The sequence below is a fragment of the Panthera uncia genome, chromosome B1 (assembly GCF_023721935.1).
Source record: "Panthera uncia isolate 11264 chromosome B1, Puncia_PCG_1.0, whole genome shotgun sequence".
NCBI lineage: Eukaryota > Metazoa > Chordata > Mammalia > Carnivora > Felidae > Panthera > Panthera uncia.
In genome coordinates, this window is record NC_064811.1 from 148,342,618 (window position 1) to 148,361,526 (window position 18,909).

An 18,909-nucleotide genomic window follows, 5' to 3' on the forward strand; every position below is an offset into this window, starting at 1 on the left:
TTGTGGACTTTTTATCTTCTCTTATTGTTAGACTAAAGAAGCCTAAGAAACAAAGGTTTCCTTTTGCAAGTAACTAATCTTATTTGCTCCTTTAGGAAAGAAATTAGGAGACAAACAAACAAACAAAAAAATCACCACCTAGATCCAAGGACTGTCTGTATACAAGAAAACACAGTAATCTGAAGCAAGTACTTGTTTTCTTTTCTCTCTCTCTCCTCATATAAATTTGGAAAAAAAGAATATAAATATTTAGAATAGTTAATTGTTTACTCTGCACTTTGAGTTCAAAGCCAAGTTCTCCAGTAGTCAATGTAGGAAAAACTTGTGGAAAATCTTAGTCACCCACCTTTCCAAATGTTCATATCCCAATCATGCTACATAATTTTCCCCCAGTGAAAAGAATATACAAACACTTGATTGTCTTAACTTTTCTGCAGCATAAAGGGAAATGTATAATAATCCAAACTCAGCCTTGGCATTGCTCTTGTTGTCTTTTGTTCTAAACGATGGACTGTTGGTGGTTACTCTGTTCTATATACCAGTTTTCCATACTTGTGAGAAAGGAGTTTCAGCTTGGTCACAGACTCAAAAATAAATGCAGAGTAGGTTCATATTGGCCATTACTCTTGCCTTTTGGGTTTTTCCTTACTTTGCTTAAATACCTGTGGTAAGTAATGATACAAGGAGTTTTCATGTGTATGACTATAATTTGTAGCATACAGAAGATATTCCATCTCAAATGACTTTAATGCAGTTAGTATGATCTACCATTTCTCGCTATAGATAATGACTTCAACATTCTTTGAAGTTCATGCATTACTTTTAAGGCTTAGGATCCCATCATATTGATCCATATGTTTCATCCAAGTTCTCTACCCTGCATCTAGGTTGTGTTAAAATTGTGTATCTTCTTAGAACACTTAGAGGCTGGCAAACCCTTAAACCAATTTCAAATAAGATTATATTTTATCTTTATAAATGAACATTAAAAATAAAAGTTATTGTTAAACCTTGACACCTATCCAAGAGGAATTCAATTTAGAGGAGTTATAGGGCATTTCTCAAATTAAAGATGAGATTTGAGGGTCAAAGCCAAAGACGAGGCCCTTTATTTTTCAGCCATTTTCTCTCTCCCAGTGTTGCTCTGGGTAATAATACAGGTACATATTGCCGTTATTATTGAATTTATGATATTATGTGTTTCTTATTCTTGTAAAACTGTCTGCAAGAATAGGTTTTTCTAGATCCAGAAAATAAGAAATTTACAAATCTATAAACCAGGACCTATAAAGTAATATTTCTTATTCAAAAAGATCTCATAAATCATATATGTAATAAATACTTAAATATTTTCTTTCCTCTCAGGTATACTCACATTATATAAATATATATATCTATATATTTATATAAATATAAATCTTTAAACTTTTTTCCTCAAAGCCTTTAGTATGATATTAATAGATGAATGATATCAAATTCTAGAGAAAATATAGTAGCATAATATTATGAATGTGAGGACAAAGCAATATAAATATGAAAAGAAATAAGTAAATGACTCTTTATGTGTATTAGTACATCTTTTAGGACAATAGGTATAGTCACAATATAAATGTAAATAAATGATCATATAATATTTCAGAGCTGTTGTAGTCTGAGGATTGTGATGTATTGTCATTTACAGTAACAGCTGCTTCCTTAACAAACTGAAAGAAGTATTACGGTTTTTTTGTTTTGTTTTGTTTTCAATCAAAAGAAAGTGATGGATCTGAAGAGAAATATGAAACACAAACTGGAAAACAATCTGTGTGCCTTGCTCCTGGAGTTGGATGTTGGGAAAACCACATTTTCACAGTTAAGAGTACCATCTACTGGAGACGATTTACCTCAAGTGGAGATTTCAACATATCCAAACCCCAAACTAGTCAGGACACTTCATGGCAGCTAGCCAGGGTCTCTTATCCCTTAATGGACCATTGCTGGTAAAAGTCTACCCTTCCCATAACCTGTGTTTGAGATAAATTTGGCCTAAAAATGTGCTGTCCCTAAGCTACTCAGTAGGTTTTCTGCCTATTTGGTAAACTTTTTACCTGAACCCCTTGATCTTAGCTCCCAGTGCTGTTTCTTGTGAAAGCAACTTGATCATAAACTTCAAATCATTTAAATTGCCTCAAACCACTTAAAATGGAGCTCCAACCCATGCCTCCCTCTACAACAAACTTGACTATATACTTCCAGATATTTACCCTACTCCCTGACCAAGTCTTTTTTCCAGAATTTTTTTTTCATGTTTTCAGAGAACATTTATCAACAAGAAAAAATATCCATGACAATTAGTAAAATAGATACCATAAGTTACAAGAGTGTATGTTTGGACTGGATGTTTATATCCCCTATGCCTCAACCAAAGTTCATATGCTGAAGTCCTAACCCACAGTGTGGTGGTTTTGGAGGTGGGGTTTTTAGGAGGCAATTAGGTTTAGATGGAGACAAGAGTATGGGCTCCCATGCAGGATTAGTGCCCTTATAAGAAGAGAGGGACCGGAGCTCTGTTTCAGACAGGTAAAGATATGGCAAGAAGGTGGCCATCTTACAAGCCAGGAAAAGGGCACTCAACAGGAACTGAATATGCCAGAACCTTGATCTTGGACCTCCCAGCCTTTAGAATTGTGAGAAATAAGTGTCTGTTGTTTAGGTTACCTAGTCTATGGTATTTTGTTACAGCAGTCTAAGCTAACTTACATAGTATGAATAGTATGTTCTCATGTTCTCCCAGTGTTTTTTGTTTGTTTGTTTGCATGAATCTTCATGTGGGATGCCTAGATTAGAGTTGTCTTTGAATTCCGGGAGTCTAATCCACACTGCCCTGTATGACTGACTAAATTTTTTCTCCAAGATGTTTTTAAAAACTAAGAAATCTATACTTTTTAAGGCTTATTTCAAATACATATGAAATATGTCTAACGTGTAAAATTAGCTATTATAAAATTAGGACATTTACATCATGGTGGGAAGCATCATAATCTTAACATATACTGGATAAGCTATAAAAATAAGGGCAGCCATTAACTATGTGTGTACTATGTTCCAGGCACTGAGTTAAAATTTCACATACTGTATGTAATTCTGTTAAGAACCCACAAGGGAGTCACCTATATTATTTCCATAATATAGAAGAGGCAACTGCAACTTAGAGAAGTTAAAAGCAAGACAACAGATCCCAAAATGGAGTTGCTTAGTTTCTGTTCCACATCACAAACTGCTACTTAATTGCAGTTTTGGTTGTAATGGAATCTTAAATCAGTCAATCAAGAGTTGCCTGATCAGCGCTAGTTAGATAATCTGCCTGGTAGACACCTGCCATCCTCCAAGGAAAAGTAACCTTGCAATAAGCAGCCCACTTTTTTTGCCTAGTCTAACTTCCTTGCTCCTGCTCCCTTCTGCCTATAAAAGGTTTTCATCTTGTACAGATCCTTGGAGCTTCTTTCTCAGCTAGACTGCATGCTGCATGATTCGTGTATGTATCATTGAATAAAGTAAATAAGATCTTTGAAATTTACTCAGTTAAATTTTGCTTTTTTTAAGAGAGAGGCTAGGTAACTTGTTTATGGTAAGACAATAGAGAGCAGATCTGACTCAGCCCCATGCCTATCTGACTCCAAAGGCAATATTCTTACCTACGTCACACTGACTTCTGTGTATGGAATGTTAATTAAATCTTACCCACCTCTGAATGGTGGGGTGAGAAAGATGGCCTCATTTCTTGTTGCTTTGGACATGGTATATTCCCTTACCTCTGAGTGTATTTTAGGGTCATATAAGGTTTAATTTTCCTTTTTGTTTTACAATTATATTCAATGTTGATGACAGCCTATAGCTTATTGGTCAGTCTGTAACTGGTGCTAATGAGTTTTAATTTCAGGTAGGTGTTTTGCTAGCCCTGCTAACCATTCAGACATACTTAATTGGTTTTAAGGGGCTCTCAGGATTAATTTGAGTCCATCACCAAAAATAGAAAAAAAATAGCAAAAGCTAATGTTCTAGAGTATGATTGGTAGTTCACATGACTTCATGTATCAATTTTAATTTATTTTAAATAATAAACACTGGAATTGCAATAATATGTAGTAAGTTATTTATGTTTATCATCATATGGTTTTAAGATAAATAATAGTATCTCAATATTATCTATATATGACATGACATCATGAAAAATTAATAATAAAATGGGAATATAAAGGTAGGAATATTGATTGTCATGATTTTGCAAACAAGTTTTCAAACTTAAAATCTGAAAGCTAATTGGTTAGGAGTTGAATGCACCATTTCACCTGCCAAGTTCCTTGAGAAAATCTCTTCACATTGGAAAAATGACTTAAAAGCCCAAATCTGCTTACTGTATTTTATTGATTTTTATTTTCTTTTATATAAAATTTTACAATCCATAATTTAACTACGAGATTTAAGGAGTAAAGTCTACCTGTTAAAGAGAATTCATGGTTTTAATCCATAGGTTACAACTAGGAGGAAACTATTCAGCCAGACACTATTATTCCCAGGTCTACTCTCAACCATGAGGCCTGGGAACCAGTTCTTGTCAATAAAATGTGAGTAAAAATGTACTAGGAGACAGTTACTCATGTTTCTCTTGCATATCTGTGAGTCTTGTGGGTAGAGGCATTGACTACATTTTGTTTAGGGCTATATTTTCAAGGATGGTTGCACAGTAAACAACCCTGAAAAATAGAAATAGTTTCCCCTTCTGGAGAAAATGGCAGGCTTGCTTACAGCCTTGGAAGCTCACATAGGCTTACAGCCTATGTCCACCTGTGGAGCATAGGGCCATAGGTTCCACATACTTACTCTTTAGTACTGAAATAATAATAGGGGCGCCTGGGTGGCTCAGTTGGTTAAGCATCTGACTTTGGCTCAGGTCATGATCTCACGGTTAGTGAGTTTGAGCCCTGTGTAGGTTCTGTGCTGACAGCTCAGAGCCTGGAGCCTGCTTTGGATTCTATGTCTCCCTCTCTCTCTGCCCCTCCCCTGCTCGTGCTCTCTCTTTCTCTCTCTCTCTCAAAAATATACATTAAAAAAATGTAAATAAAAAAATATTTTCTCTGAAGCAGAAGATAGGTATAATTACTGCATATTACCAAAAATTCTAGTTCCATAAGCTCAGAGATTCTCTAATGTAAAGTAACCTACTGTGTGTTCAGGTGTCTGGTTTTATTTATATTGCCTTTTAGGGTCTGAGGCTTGGGAACTGGCAAAAATAAACACACTGATACTCTGGCTGCTCCTATTGGTGTAACTAATAAATTGTCTTTTGTCTCTGACTTCAGAATCTTGTGTTTCCTGAAAGCATTCATGAAGTTGTGGTAAGTAGGTGTAGCAGAGGGAAAAGAAAAGAAAAGAAAAGAAAAGAAAAGAAAAGAAAAGAGAAAAGAAAAGAAAAAGAAAGCAAAGCAAAACAAAACACTTACCTCTTTAGCTACCCGCCTATGTTCAATGGCTGGGGCTCTTGGATCAAAATGATAAAAGACAGATTAATAAGAGAAAAAAAGAGATTTAATAATTTATGTGCACACCAGAGTTCACAAAGAAATATAACTCAAGGAGGCAGCCTGATTTGGTGACTTATACACTATCCCAAAGGGTGACAAAGTGTGGGGAAGAAGCTAGGAAAAAGGAAAAGAGGGTTGAAGTCTCTTGGGAAGGGAGTAAATTATGAAAGGTGACTAGGAACATATGGTAAACAAGGGTTGTTCAGTAAGGTTTGTTGTGCAGAGTCTGGGCTAATAGGAATCTAGTCATCTCAGATAACTAAGTGTCCCCATAATAAGACTTGTTCTCCTCTTTCTGGTACAGGAGAAGACTCATTTACAAATTTAAATTTACTTTATAAATGTAAATTTCCTTTACAAAAAAATATGCTCTGTTTTTAGAGCTTTTCCTGTGTCTGTTCTTCAATTGCCTTCAGCTCAAAATAAGCCTTATGTGAAAGTGGCATATTTTAGGGTTGCATATTCTGGTCCCCTTCACAGGTTAGCTGGCAAGCTAGGGTAAAATCTCAAACTCTTCACAGTTCTTGATGGTTTTGGCTATGAAGATGGGATGCTGACAGAGACATGCATTTTTGGAAGAGGGAGGGCAAAGGCCCTGCGTTCTAATATCAGTGATATGAGAAGACTACCTAGTGAGTGTTGTCACCCAAGTGTTGAAGGGGAGGGCCGGGGGTGGAGGCTGGCGGGAATAATGGTAGCAGTTCCCCGGCTTGTTAATGAAAGTTTAGAGCCTGGGGAGTGAGAAATATGTTTGAGACAGCCTGTATAAATGGTGCCTTGATCATTCTCAATCTTATCTGGGCAAGCAGAGGAAGACATATTATCAGGAAGATGGAGTGGACATCTCCACAGCCGCATCTGATAGGGAAGGTAATTGTGGCTACTGAGCCAAAGAGTTTCTAAGCTGAAATAATGTTGGCAATGACTACCTTGCTCTACAATTTGGAGCTTTACGTGTACTGAAAGCCATTAAAATTTATTTGGTTGAGCCATGAGTGACTGACAACAGAAATTGACAACAAATGTGCCTTGGTCACTAATGAGGAGCCACTCTTTCCCTCTTCACTCACAGGACTTCTTTTCTATTCCAGTTTCATCTGCTTTAAGGATAAAGATGACTAGTAGTAAAGCCAAGATCTTTCTGATCCCAAGAAGGACCAAAGGCCACATACACTTTGAGCTTTGGAATAGGGAGGGTTTCAAAACTTTATCACTGTATTGGATCAGGCACCCAAAGAGATAACCTACTCACTTCCATGGTGAGAGAGGTGCCCAAATACAGCTAGTGCAGTTTGGCTAAGGTTTATAGTAGGTGAGAGATGCTAATGTGACCTTGTAGGTAGGCCCTTTGGACCAATTCAATGTACTAGTTTGGTTGCTCCTACATCTAACATATAGCAGGAAGTGATATATTATATGCTTCACTTCTCATCCCAGTAGTGGCAGCAGGCTGCTCCCAGGAGTCAGGATACAGGAGTCAGGCTTCTACTTTTGGGGTACTGCAATCTGCCGGAGACCACCTCCAGCAACCAGGGGTTCCTGAAGGAACAATGGCGTCGGTGAAGATAAAACAAAACAAAAACAAAAAACTACAAAATAAAAAACTACAATAAAAAACTAAAACTAAAATAAAAATGGGCACAGACAACAGCAGTGTGTTGAACTGGCCGATTTATTGAAGTAAACGTGGCATTATATATGCTAGTGATTTCCTTGTAACATACGTCATCTATGTTTCTCTAACATTACCCAATTCTAAAATTGTTCCTTTGTATAATCACCCAATAAGGAATAACATGATTGTTTTCTCATAACGTTCCCTCCTGCCCTTTGCTTATTGATTAATTTCTTTTATTGTTTTTATTATGTATGTTTATCTATAATCTATAAAGTATTTGCTTTGCTGTTTTCATGAAAGGTCATTTATCTCTCAACACCTCAAGTGGAACAGTTACAGGGACATGACCTCTTAGTTGCTTCCTTGAACCATTCGTGGTTTTGAAGAACAAAAGTGTTCGCCTGGGTCCGAGGTGCCAGGAAGGGGGCCAAGAGGCCTTATACATTCTCAGACAGACAATGCACCTAGGAACCAATGAACCATTCTGTACTTTAACCGACTAGGTTCAATCATCATCTGGAATGCCTCCGGGGGGCCAAGTGGGCCTAGGGGTCAGAGTGACCTGTGTCCATAGATACACTCCTTAGTTACCGGAGTGGGGCTTTCGGATCCTTATGTCTCTCCTTCGTTGGCCGCCTTTGTTGGCAAACGCCATGAGGCTATCCTTCCTGCAAGTAGAGGAGTCTCCATGGGGAATGGCAAGGGCTAAACGTAAGGCCGCACAATTTCTTGCAGAACCTTATTTTCTTCCTAATGGTTCTTTCCCCAGGGGGCCTGCTGAGGGCAATTCCCCAACAGACAATACCCCAGGTAGTTTTAAGGCCAAATTACCTAAAAGCAGGAGTACAAGAAGCTTCACTGTCGGTGGGCCGCCTTGCAGTCACCAATCCGTCCACAGCCCAGGCCCTGCCACTTAGGCTGGGATAGCTCGGCTTCCAGCAGCAATCCAACCAAACTTTTTGAATTTTAGTATCTAACAATTTTGATAATTTGAACTTGTTGTGGATTGAATCATATCCTCCCAAAAGATATGTTGAAGTTCTAACTACCAGTACTTGTGAATGTTACCTTGTTTGGAAATAGGGTCTTCATAGGTATAATCAAGTTAAGAAGAGATCATAGAGAATTAAGGTGGTCTTAGTCCAATGGCTGGTGTCCTTCGAAGAAGTACATTTGGGCACAAATGCATAGAGAGGAGACCACATGAAGACCCAAGACACACAGGGAAGAAGGCCCTGTAATGGTGGAGGCTGAGACTGGAGTGACCTAGCACAAAACCAAGGAATGCCAAGTCCTCCTGACAACCACCAGAAGGAAGGGAGAGGCATGGAAGGAACTTTCTTTAGAGACTTCAGGGGTACTAGAGCACTGCCTACATCTTGACTTCAGACTTCTAGCCTCTAGAGCTGTGAGGCAATAAGTTTCTGTTGTTCTAAGCCACCTAGTTTGTGGTACTTTGTTATGACAGTCCTAGAATTCCTACATGTGGTTTTGGATTCATCACATCCCTGACATGACTATCAGGCACAGACCCTTTGACAAGCAGCTATTAGTTTGCTACTGGCCTTTTATCAAAATTGAATACCGGGGCATGTGAGTGGCTCAGTTGGTTAAGTGTCCAGCTCTTGATTTCAGCTCAGGTCATGATCTCACAGTCATGGGATCAAGCCCTGCATTGGACTCTGGTTCTCTGTGCTGTGTAGAGCCTGCTTAGGATTCTTTCTCCCTCTCTGTCCCTCCCCCACTTGCAAATGTTCAACTACATACCTGATTTATGGAGTCAATGTGAATCTCCCATCTGATATTTTCATTTTAGGGTGGTTCAACTACAACTTGATCAAAAAGGTAGGAAGGACCTAATAAGCCTTACTTGTTAAATAGAAATGGCATGTTCTACAATATAGCCAGTCTTTTTTCATTGGAATCTGTTTTACATTTAAAAAGTGGCAGCTGTTCCTTTGGGGAAAACATAATATCCCATTCTGCAGCCTAAAGGAAATTGCTAGCTCAATGGGACCCACAATTCGCAGAGATTTCCCTAAATGCCGAATCCTGGATCACTAATGGTATCCGCTGGGTTACTAGACTATTCAACCTCAGCCCTAACTATGCAGAAACAAAAACACTGGTGGTCATTCCACTCAGTAGGTAGAAATAAAGGCTCTTCTCACATCTCTGGCCAATACACTTTTTAGTAAATTTTTACAACATATTTTTTTCTAAATCTTAAACTGTTGCAAATAGTCTCACTATTTGGTATAACATTTTAAACATTACAAACTGACAGATTAAAGACATCCTTCTTTGGGATTGTGAACTATAGAAACAAACTGTAGTTGCTGTTCAAACTCCTTTGTTCACCCATATAAATATTCATGATAAGGGCCTGTTTTCTGATAACACCAACTAGAATCAACAATGGGCTCATAGATAAGGTTTTTAGTGAACTGCTATCCAAAGAATCTGGTGTTACTGAACACTGGAATAACCTTTTCAAAAATTGACTCAAAATATTTTCTAACTCAACATCCTGTACCTTTTCCTCATCCACATACCTTAGAAAGGCAAATTTCTCAATGAATGCAGCTATCTCCAGAAAGGCATTATGTCCTCTCGAGTGTTTCTTGGACAATGATCAGGATGAAAATGATGGAGGTTGGTAGACTTATTTTGAAAGTTTAGGAATATGCCTTGACCATTTCTAGGTATGATACTTCTCTCTTTCCCCTATCAATAACTCAGGTCTGGCCTGATTGGTGTACTCTTTTAGTAGCTGTCTACTGTTTGCTGAGTTCCTCTACAATGACCCATGTGTGACCTTTTTGGTGATGTAATGGGTTTCACTAAGTTTTATAAAAATTTCCTTGTACTTCTTAAATATGAATTTTCTAGACAAAAGTGTTGTGTGTAGTAGGATATTATTGAGAGAAAATAAAATGTGGTTATAGCTAACTGGAAAGAGCTTGGGGGTTGTAGCAGACGTAGGGTGGCTTTCCAGGATTCCCACCTCTTGATGTATACGGTGGCAGAAAGCTTAGCAGAACTGTGTTCTGATGTCAGAAGAAAGCAGAACTGTAAGTGAAGAACTTGTTTAGCTAAACAGATTTCCAAGCAAAGTAATGAAAGTGACATCTCCGCTTATGCAGGAGAGAGAGAGAAATTGAGGATAAAATTGTTAAACAAAAAGGAATCAGAACTTGATGAATTTGAAAATTCTCACCATATTAAGAGGGCAAAAGATGCAAAAGTTCAGACATCACTTCTGAAGTCTTGGCTTAGGGAGAAAAGCCAAGGATGGAGGCTGTATAAACTTTTGCTAAAGCTTCAGAAAAAAAAGAAAAAAAAAAAAAAACCCACAAAGTTAGAGCACTGGTTCACACAAAGGGCCTTTTGAAGAGATTAAGGGTGTGCCTCATTGATCATCTTAATCAAACCACAGGGCCTCCAGGAGGCTTAAGGGCATTGACCCTTATCTATCACAGCAGGAAGCCAAGACAGATAAAGGATTAACTTGGAAAAATCTGTAGAGGTGAATTTTGTCAAATGGAGTTAACCTGCATTGAAATCAAAGGGAGACCTACAAAGTTTTTGAGAAGTTTATTTCTAAAAAAAACAAAAAAAAAACCACAAAACAAAACAAAACAAAAAAACCAAAAAACAAAAAAACTCCTCATTGAACTGAAAGTATAAAATAAAAGACAGTTGTCAGATCTCCAAAATTCTACTGGCAGGAAGCAGACTGATAAAATTATTCAGCTTCAGAAGTGTGCTACCTTCCATAGAAAAGGAGGAATGCAGAGAGTGGAGCTGAATGACATGGATTGTTATGCTCACATCCTGAAAACTAATCAAGAAATGCCAAACATTTGTCCACCTGCATTTCAGATCCGCTGTACCAGTGACCCCTTTGCACCCCCCCACTAGCCCTCCTTTCTGCCTAAGACTGCTGAAGTGTATTCCACCCCCCAAATAATGCTCTTTGACATATGCTTTAGTTTGAGTTGATTATTTTGATAAACTGCAGACACAGGAGAAACTCTGAAAGCAGAGGAGAAGTTACCCTTTTATAAAGAGTAGCTATATTTACGTGGGAAATTTACATTTAAAAAAGGGAACCTGAACCCAGATAATAACTCTCAGCAGCTTTTATTTACCAAACATTTTCTCTAATCACTTTCCCTTGAATTGCCTCCCCTTCCCTCAACATTTTTCTTTTTGTCTTTAGCTGAAGATGATATTCAAGGTGGTTGGTTGGACATTTCAGGGAGTTAGTCAGTTTTCCTGGGTACCTCTCATGTATGCATGAGGTATACATATAATAAAACTTTTCCCCCCCTTCTTGTTAATCTATTACATGGGGTCTCAGCAAAGGACTAAGATGGGAAGAAGAAAAATTATTTTAGCTTATAGTTATCAATAGTTCTTATGTTAGTCTCACTATTTTCTATTGGAGTTCTAGGGTACATTTCTTCTTCATGTGTGCACCTGCAAAACTAAAGACAAGCCATCAACACCTAGAACACCAATTAACACATTACAACCAGGAACCCCATCTGCATCAGAACCTTATTTAGATGATGAGATTTTGGATGTTGGGCTTTATGAATGAATGACACCCTTGAGAACCTTGGGAGGCAATGAATATATATTGTATGTAGTAGGGACATGAATTACTGGAAGACGAGAGTACAGACTATGGGGTACAGACCATAGGGTGGCTCTCTGTAATTCTTTCCTCCATGTGTACATTCCCTTGTGTAATCTGTTTCCACTGATTATGGGCATGACCTATGACAGTGAAGGTGATGTTACTCCCATGATTACTTTACAGCCTTATATGCCCAAGGTAACAGTATACCACTGCTGTGAGTACATTATGATATTTGTGTACTACTGGACCTGAGGAAGCAAGCTACCGTGTGTCAAGGAACATTGGTTTCAAGAACTGGGGATGGCCTCTAGTTGCTGAGGTAGTCTCCAGTAAGAAACTAAAGTTTAGTACGGCAGCCTAAATAAATAAATTCTGCCAATGACTTGAGGATTTCAGTAACTCATATTAAGCCATGACCAGACTCATGACCTACAGAAATTGTGAAATAATAAATGATAGTCGTTTTAAGCTGCTAAGTGTGTAATAATTTGATACACAGAATAGACACATAATACAGGGATGATGGAGAGAGAAAGCCTCCGTACTTTGGGAAGAAACACCTTAGATCCCCAGATGTAGGGAGCAGAAGGACAATATGTATATATTTTTGTCTTTCTGACTACCCAAGGAGTCCTCCTTATGGGAAGGAAGAAAAAAAGATCCATTATATGCTTTGTGCTGGTTAATTTTATGTGTCAACCTGACTGGGAAAAGGATGCTCAGATAGTTGGTAAAACATTCTTTTGGGTGTGTCTGTCAGGGTGTCTCGGGAAGAGATTATCATTTGAATCAGTAGACTGAGTAAAGAAGATTGCCCTCACCACTGGAAGTGTGCGTCATCCAATCCACTGAGGGCCAGGAGAACAAAAGGTAGATAAAGGGCAAGTTTACTCACTCTGCTTGAACTGAAACATCTACTGTCTCCTGCCTTTAGACATCAGTGCTCTTGATTCTCATCAGCACCATATAGGACTGGAACTTACACCATTGCTTTCCCTGGTTCTTAGGCTTTTGGGCTTGGTCTGGAGCTACATCCCAGGTTTCCTTGTCTTCCCTGCTTGCATTTGGCACATCAAGGGACAGCTCAGCCTCCATAATCACAGAAGTCAATTTCTCATAATAAATTTCTTCTTATATACCCATTTCTGTTTTGGGTCTGTCTCTTTGGAGAACTCCAACTAATATATTCTCTCAGAGACAGTTTCCAGCAACTTTAATTTTATTGATTGTTGGGTGTACAACTTATCACTAAATGGCTCAAACACAATTTGATCATCAATCTCATTGATAACTCTACTGGAACATCAGAGCATGGCTCTAACTCCTCTATCTTCCATGAAAAGCAACTGTGATCACCTGCAAATGTTTTTTCAACCCCCATTGCCACATCTATAATTCACTCATTCCATAAGATAGATGGCTGCATATGGCTATTGACATGGACAGGTTTGACTGATTGTTCTCAGGTAGTCCTTCCAAAATCAATGACTAGACTAAATTATTCAAGATGAATAGTAAACCCTAAGTCTTACTAGCAAGCTAGGAAGCCATGTTGAAAGGCCTGCAAGTCAGGCCCCCAGAAAGATGTAGACACATCTGGGAGACGGGTCCCAACAGTTGCGAACAACTCTCTCATTCTAGGGCTATAATTTGTGCCCTATGACTATACATCTTGTATGAAAATTAGCTATTAATGTGCCTTTAACCCAGATATATGTTTACTTATACTTTCATGGTAATTATTAGAAAAATTCAAAGTGTTTTGGGGAACATTGCCATTAGATCAGGTAGTTGTAAAATAACTACTGAGATTTGTCTCAAATGTAGCTAACCTTGTTTACTTGGGGGAACTTCCTGGAAGTGTAACTGCCTCATGAATTAGGTCAATTTCCCACAAAGGGAATCATCCATTTAGAAAAGGTAATACAAAATATATGCCTACTTCTCTGGCATGGTGCTATAATAGGAAAAGATAGGATAAAATGGCAGAAGGAAAGATTAGGACCTGAGGTCCCTGGGTGGGGAAAGACACATATTTTGGAACAATGTTGGGAATGTCTGACTACAGCAAACCCCCTCAGGCATAAAGTCCCTCTTAAGAATGTAACAGACACCACCTACCCCCCTCAGGTTCCTCTTAGGAATTTGACAGTCAAAATACCTAGCTAAACCATAAAACCTATAATCCACAAGGAACGCACGGCCATAGACTACCCTTCATACAATGGAAACGAGCCAATCAGGAATGGACAATCCAGCACCTAGAGTTATCCAGCTAATAAGGGTAGAACCCGAGAAGGAACAAGGGGGAAGAACAAGGGGGCAACCAGAATCTTATGAAACAAGGACTCTTGTCTACTGTCAGTGGGCATTCCTTTCGAATGTCCCCTCTGTAAAGAGAGCTTTCCTACAATTCTTACTTTCTAATCTTATACTCTAATAAACTTTTGCCTGCTGCTCATTTTGTGTCCACCTTTTCATTTTTTCAAAGTGGTGAGAAAACAACCTGCCGGAGTCCAGCTCCAGCAGGTCCAGGGGTTCCCGAAGGATGAACGGCGTTGGCGAAAAAGTGAAAATAAAACAAAACTAAAACAAAAATAAAAAACTAAAATAAAAAGCTAAAATAAAAAAAAACTAAAATAAAAAACTACAAAATAAAAAACTAAAATAAAAAACTAAAACTAAAATAAAAATGGACACAGACAACAGCAGTGTGTTGAACTGGCCAATTTATTGCAGTAAACGTGGCATTATATATGCTAGTGATTTCCTTGTAACATACGTCATCTATGTTTTTCTAACATTACCCAATTCTAAAATTGTTCCTTTGTATAATCACCCAATAAGGAATAACATGATTGTTTTGTCATAACGTTCCCTCCTGCCCTTTCCTTATTGATTAATTTCTTTTATTGTTTTTATTATGTATCTATGTTTATCTATAATTTATAAAGTATTTGCTTTGCTGTTTTCACGAAAGGTCATTTATCTTTCAACACCTCAAGTGGAACAGTTACAGGGACATGACCTCTTAGTTGCTTCCTTGAACCATTCGTGGTTTTGAAGAACAAGTGTTCTCCTGGGTCCGAGGTGCCTGGAAGGGGGCCAAGAGGCCTTATACATTCTCAGAAGAAACCCACGCCTTATACATTCTCAGACAGACAATGCACCTAGGAACCAATGAACCATTCTGTACTTTAACTGGCTAGGTTCAATCATCATCTGGAATGCCTCCGGGGGGCCAAGTGGACCTAGGGGTCAGAGTGACCAGTGTCCATAGATACACTCCTTAGTTACTGGAGTGGGGCTTTCAGATCCATATGTCTCTCCTTCTTTGGCCTCCTTTGCTGGCAACTGCACGAGGCTATCCTTTTGCAAGTAGAGGAGTCTCCATGGGGAATGGCAAGGGCTAAACGTAAGGCCGCACAAGAACCTAATGGTTCTTTTCCCAGAGGGCCTGTCAAGGGCAATTCCCCAACAGACAATACCCCAGGTAGTTTGAAGGCCAAATTACCTAAAAGCGGGAGGACAAGAAACTTCACTGTTGGTGGTCCACCTTGCAGTCACCAATCCGTCCACAGCCCAGGCTTTGCCACTCAGGCTGGGATAGCTCGGCTTCCAGCAACAACCCCCAGATATTGAGGTAAAAAATCCTACAACAGTGTCATCTGGGCCTTGGAAGCTTTCAAGTCAGCATCAACCCATAGGCTAGGATTGCCTTAGATTTTATCCTTAAGAGCAAGAGTAGTCTGTATGGTAACATAACCTGCTGGATTAATGCCATGGGCAATTTTAATGAAGAGACTTGAAAAAGCCATGTGGTTTGTAAGGTTAGACCTTATTGGTTTATAAGACTTGTTCTGTTAGGACATCGAGGGGCATGTTTGAGATTAATATTGTAGGTAGACCACATCTGGCTTCTTGGAGTCCTATTGATAATAACCTTAATTAAATGCCATACAAGAAAAGTGAAGGACTTTTGTCATATTTTTCAGAGTAACTAATGGAGTAGCATAATCTAATAGGGAACTCTATCAAAACCCAAAATGGTATCAAAAGGATGGATGGATAGTTTGGGGAGAAAATTGTCTATGGATCTCTTATGTCTCCATGTCTTACAAGCAGAGTCACTGAATGTTGTCCTAACTATCTTCAGGAATGTGTTCATAGAGATAATATCTCCCTCTGGGGCAGACCTATGTATACTTACTGCTTAGTATAATAAGAATAATGTCTCCCTCAGAGCAAACAACAAGCATGCTTCTTACCCATTAATAAAGATTCACATTCCCTAAACTTAGGGTTCCTCTCCTATGGAATATAACCCACTATGTGTGCAGGTAACATCTGGCCCTCTTGGTGTCACCATATGGAAATGAGGACAGAATATATGTTGATACTCTGGCTACTGCTGTTGGGGTAAGTAATAAACTGTCCTTTGTTTCTGAGTGAGGAGTCTCATGTCTTCTGCATGATTTTGAGGCAGTGAAACTTGTCAGCTTCCAAGTAAGGTAAATTATGACCTTTCACAGTTCTTGACAAAGTGATATGTGTCACTTTGGGGCCAACACAAAGGAGAAAATTATATGCATGCTCTGTGCCCCCTCCTTTTTTTTTACCTCTATCGACCAGAACCATACACCGAAAGGAACTATTTCTCTGAATTACTTCATGGAAGACAGCCCTCTGCATAATAGGAAAAATTGGTTGTTCTGTTAGATAAGAGAGAAATATATTTTTTAATATGCTAACTCACTGAAATGTTGGGGTTTATTTGTTATAGTGATGGGAAGTGTGCATTAATTTGATCAAGAATGACAGATCAACAAATGTGAGTGGCCAGACAACATACACATGAGGACTTCTGAAAATGTTTGGTAAAACCAGCTATAGATGAGCGCCTTAGGCAGCAGAAGGTAGGGATGGGGGGTGGGGGGGATTCTGTTGACTCATCTGCCAAGTTCTACACCTGTAATTGCAAGGCCTAAAAATCCCATAGCCCCCAAATTTCTCTTCAAGTTTGGTATCTTGTACCTGCTAGATCCCTGAGCATTATTCTAAACTCTGATGAGCAATGAAGGACTTGCCTGGGTATCATTGAGTTTCCCCTAGAAAATGCTGTTCCCACAGGTCTAGTTTATGTATTGTCTAGGAATTCATCTTGGTTTTTGTTTTGTTTTGTTTTGTTTTTTGCTAGTTTGCTTGTTTTTAATGTTTATTTATTTTTGGGAGACAGAGAAAAAGACAGAGTGTGAGCAAGCAAAGGGCAGAGAAGGAGACACAGAATCTGAAGCAGGCTCCAGGCTGCATACATCCTGACATGGGGCTCGAAATCACAAACTGTGAGATCATGACCTGAGCTGAAGTTGGATGCTTAATGGACTGAGACACCCAGGCGCCCCTCATCTTTGTTGATTTATTATTTCACACATATTTATGATTACTCAATTTAGCATAGAAATAGTACTAGATGAGGGGTGTTATTGCAATTAATCATAGACATATGTGACAATTTATCAATGGTTGAGCAACAGACTAAGAAACAATATTTCAGGATAGAATTGTTGGATAACTGTTATATTGTGGCAAATACTTAGTAAAATCACTGCTTGCCATAATATAGAAACTGGACCAAGGTATCACTAGACCTGTAGCTCTTGGGAAAATTGACTCCAAAAATTAAAAGCATTAGTATAGTTGGCATTATTATTATTATTATTGTTATTCCTTTATAGTAAGATAAAGGACTAAAAAGAGATTTAAGGCAAGAAAGGCATAGTAAGATTTTTCTGTTAATACAAGTGACTCAAACCTGAAGCAAAGGTTTTACTTTCCCTTTTAATTCTATTATTTTAGATTGCCTCAAAATAGCCACAATTAAGTGATAGTAAAAGGTGTGGGGGAGAAACATCAAGACTTAAGACAAATTTGAATAGTATTTCTAAGACAAGACTTTGGTATGGTTCCTGGTACCTACAGCTGGCTAGAAGGAAAACCTACCCAGGTTGTAGATAATTTTATTGCCAAAGAAACCAAATCCCTGGCATAAAAAACTTTTGACATTTGTAAAAATGTCATTCCTTAAACTTGCCTAAGCAGAAAGCAGATTGCCAAAACTCTACAGCTGTCATGGAGGGTATAACACTAATACCCCCTTACCTATGTCTAGGCAGGAACGAAGTAGGAAAAACTATGCAGACTGCAGCCCAGGTTTATAAAGAATAATGTTCTGAGTTGTTAGTTTCAGGGACCAGAATCAGGGTCTAATCAAGTAACTTCTACCATGGCCAGAGCAGGATTTGATGACGCTCCTTCACAGGATTATATCTTTGGTGTGTTTTTACCATTCTTCTCTTCTCTGAATCTTTAGGTGTTTTTAATATGAATGTCTTGTTCCTGTCTTTAACTGTAAAATGGTCAGGCATATATTATCATCTTCTAGTTTATAGGACATAAGACCACAACAGTGTATCTGACAGCAAGATCCTGGATTTTGAGGAGAGGTCTCTGAGACCTTGGGGACTGTCTGAGCCAATATTTAGAAGCAGTCTGAGTGGAGGAAAACAAGGTCCACATGTCTACATAGGTGAGAAATAGAGTTCTATGGTGTTAAGCCACCAAAACTGAAGATTTCTTACAGTGTTACCCTAAATTGGTGATTCTCAAATTTGTGTTCATTTTCAGCTCCTAGAAGGCCTTTTTAGATATTCTTTTTTCCTAATCACTCCTCCTGTTAAATTTTGACATCTTAGATATACTCTGTATCTGCTTGTGTACTATACGTATATCTGTGCTTTATACATAGAGTAGGATTCACCCACCCTCTACCCACCAAGAACCAATTTTTGTCCCCTTGGGGGTGCTATTGCCCCAGTTGAGAATGCACCTCTCTTATTCAAATTCCTCACCTATCCCCTCATACTAATCATTTCAGCCTTGCTTCAATTCCTTGAACATACCAAACTCTTCTGAACTTTAAGAACTCTTTTGCTTACTTTTTTTTTTTCTGTGAGCACACTTCATTTCAATCTTTCCATTGCTGATTTCCTCTAATTTTTCAAAACATTTCCTAACATTTC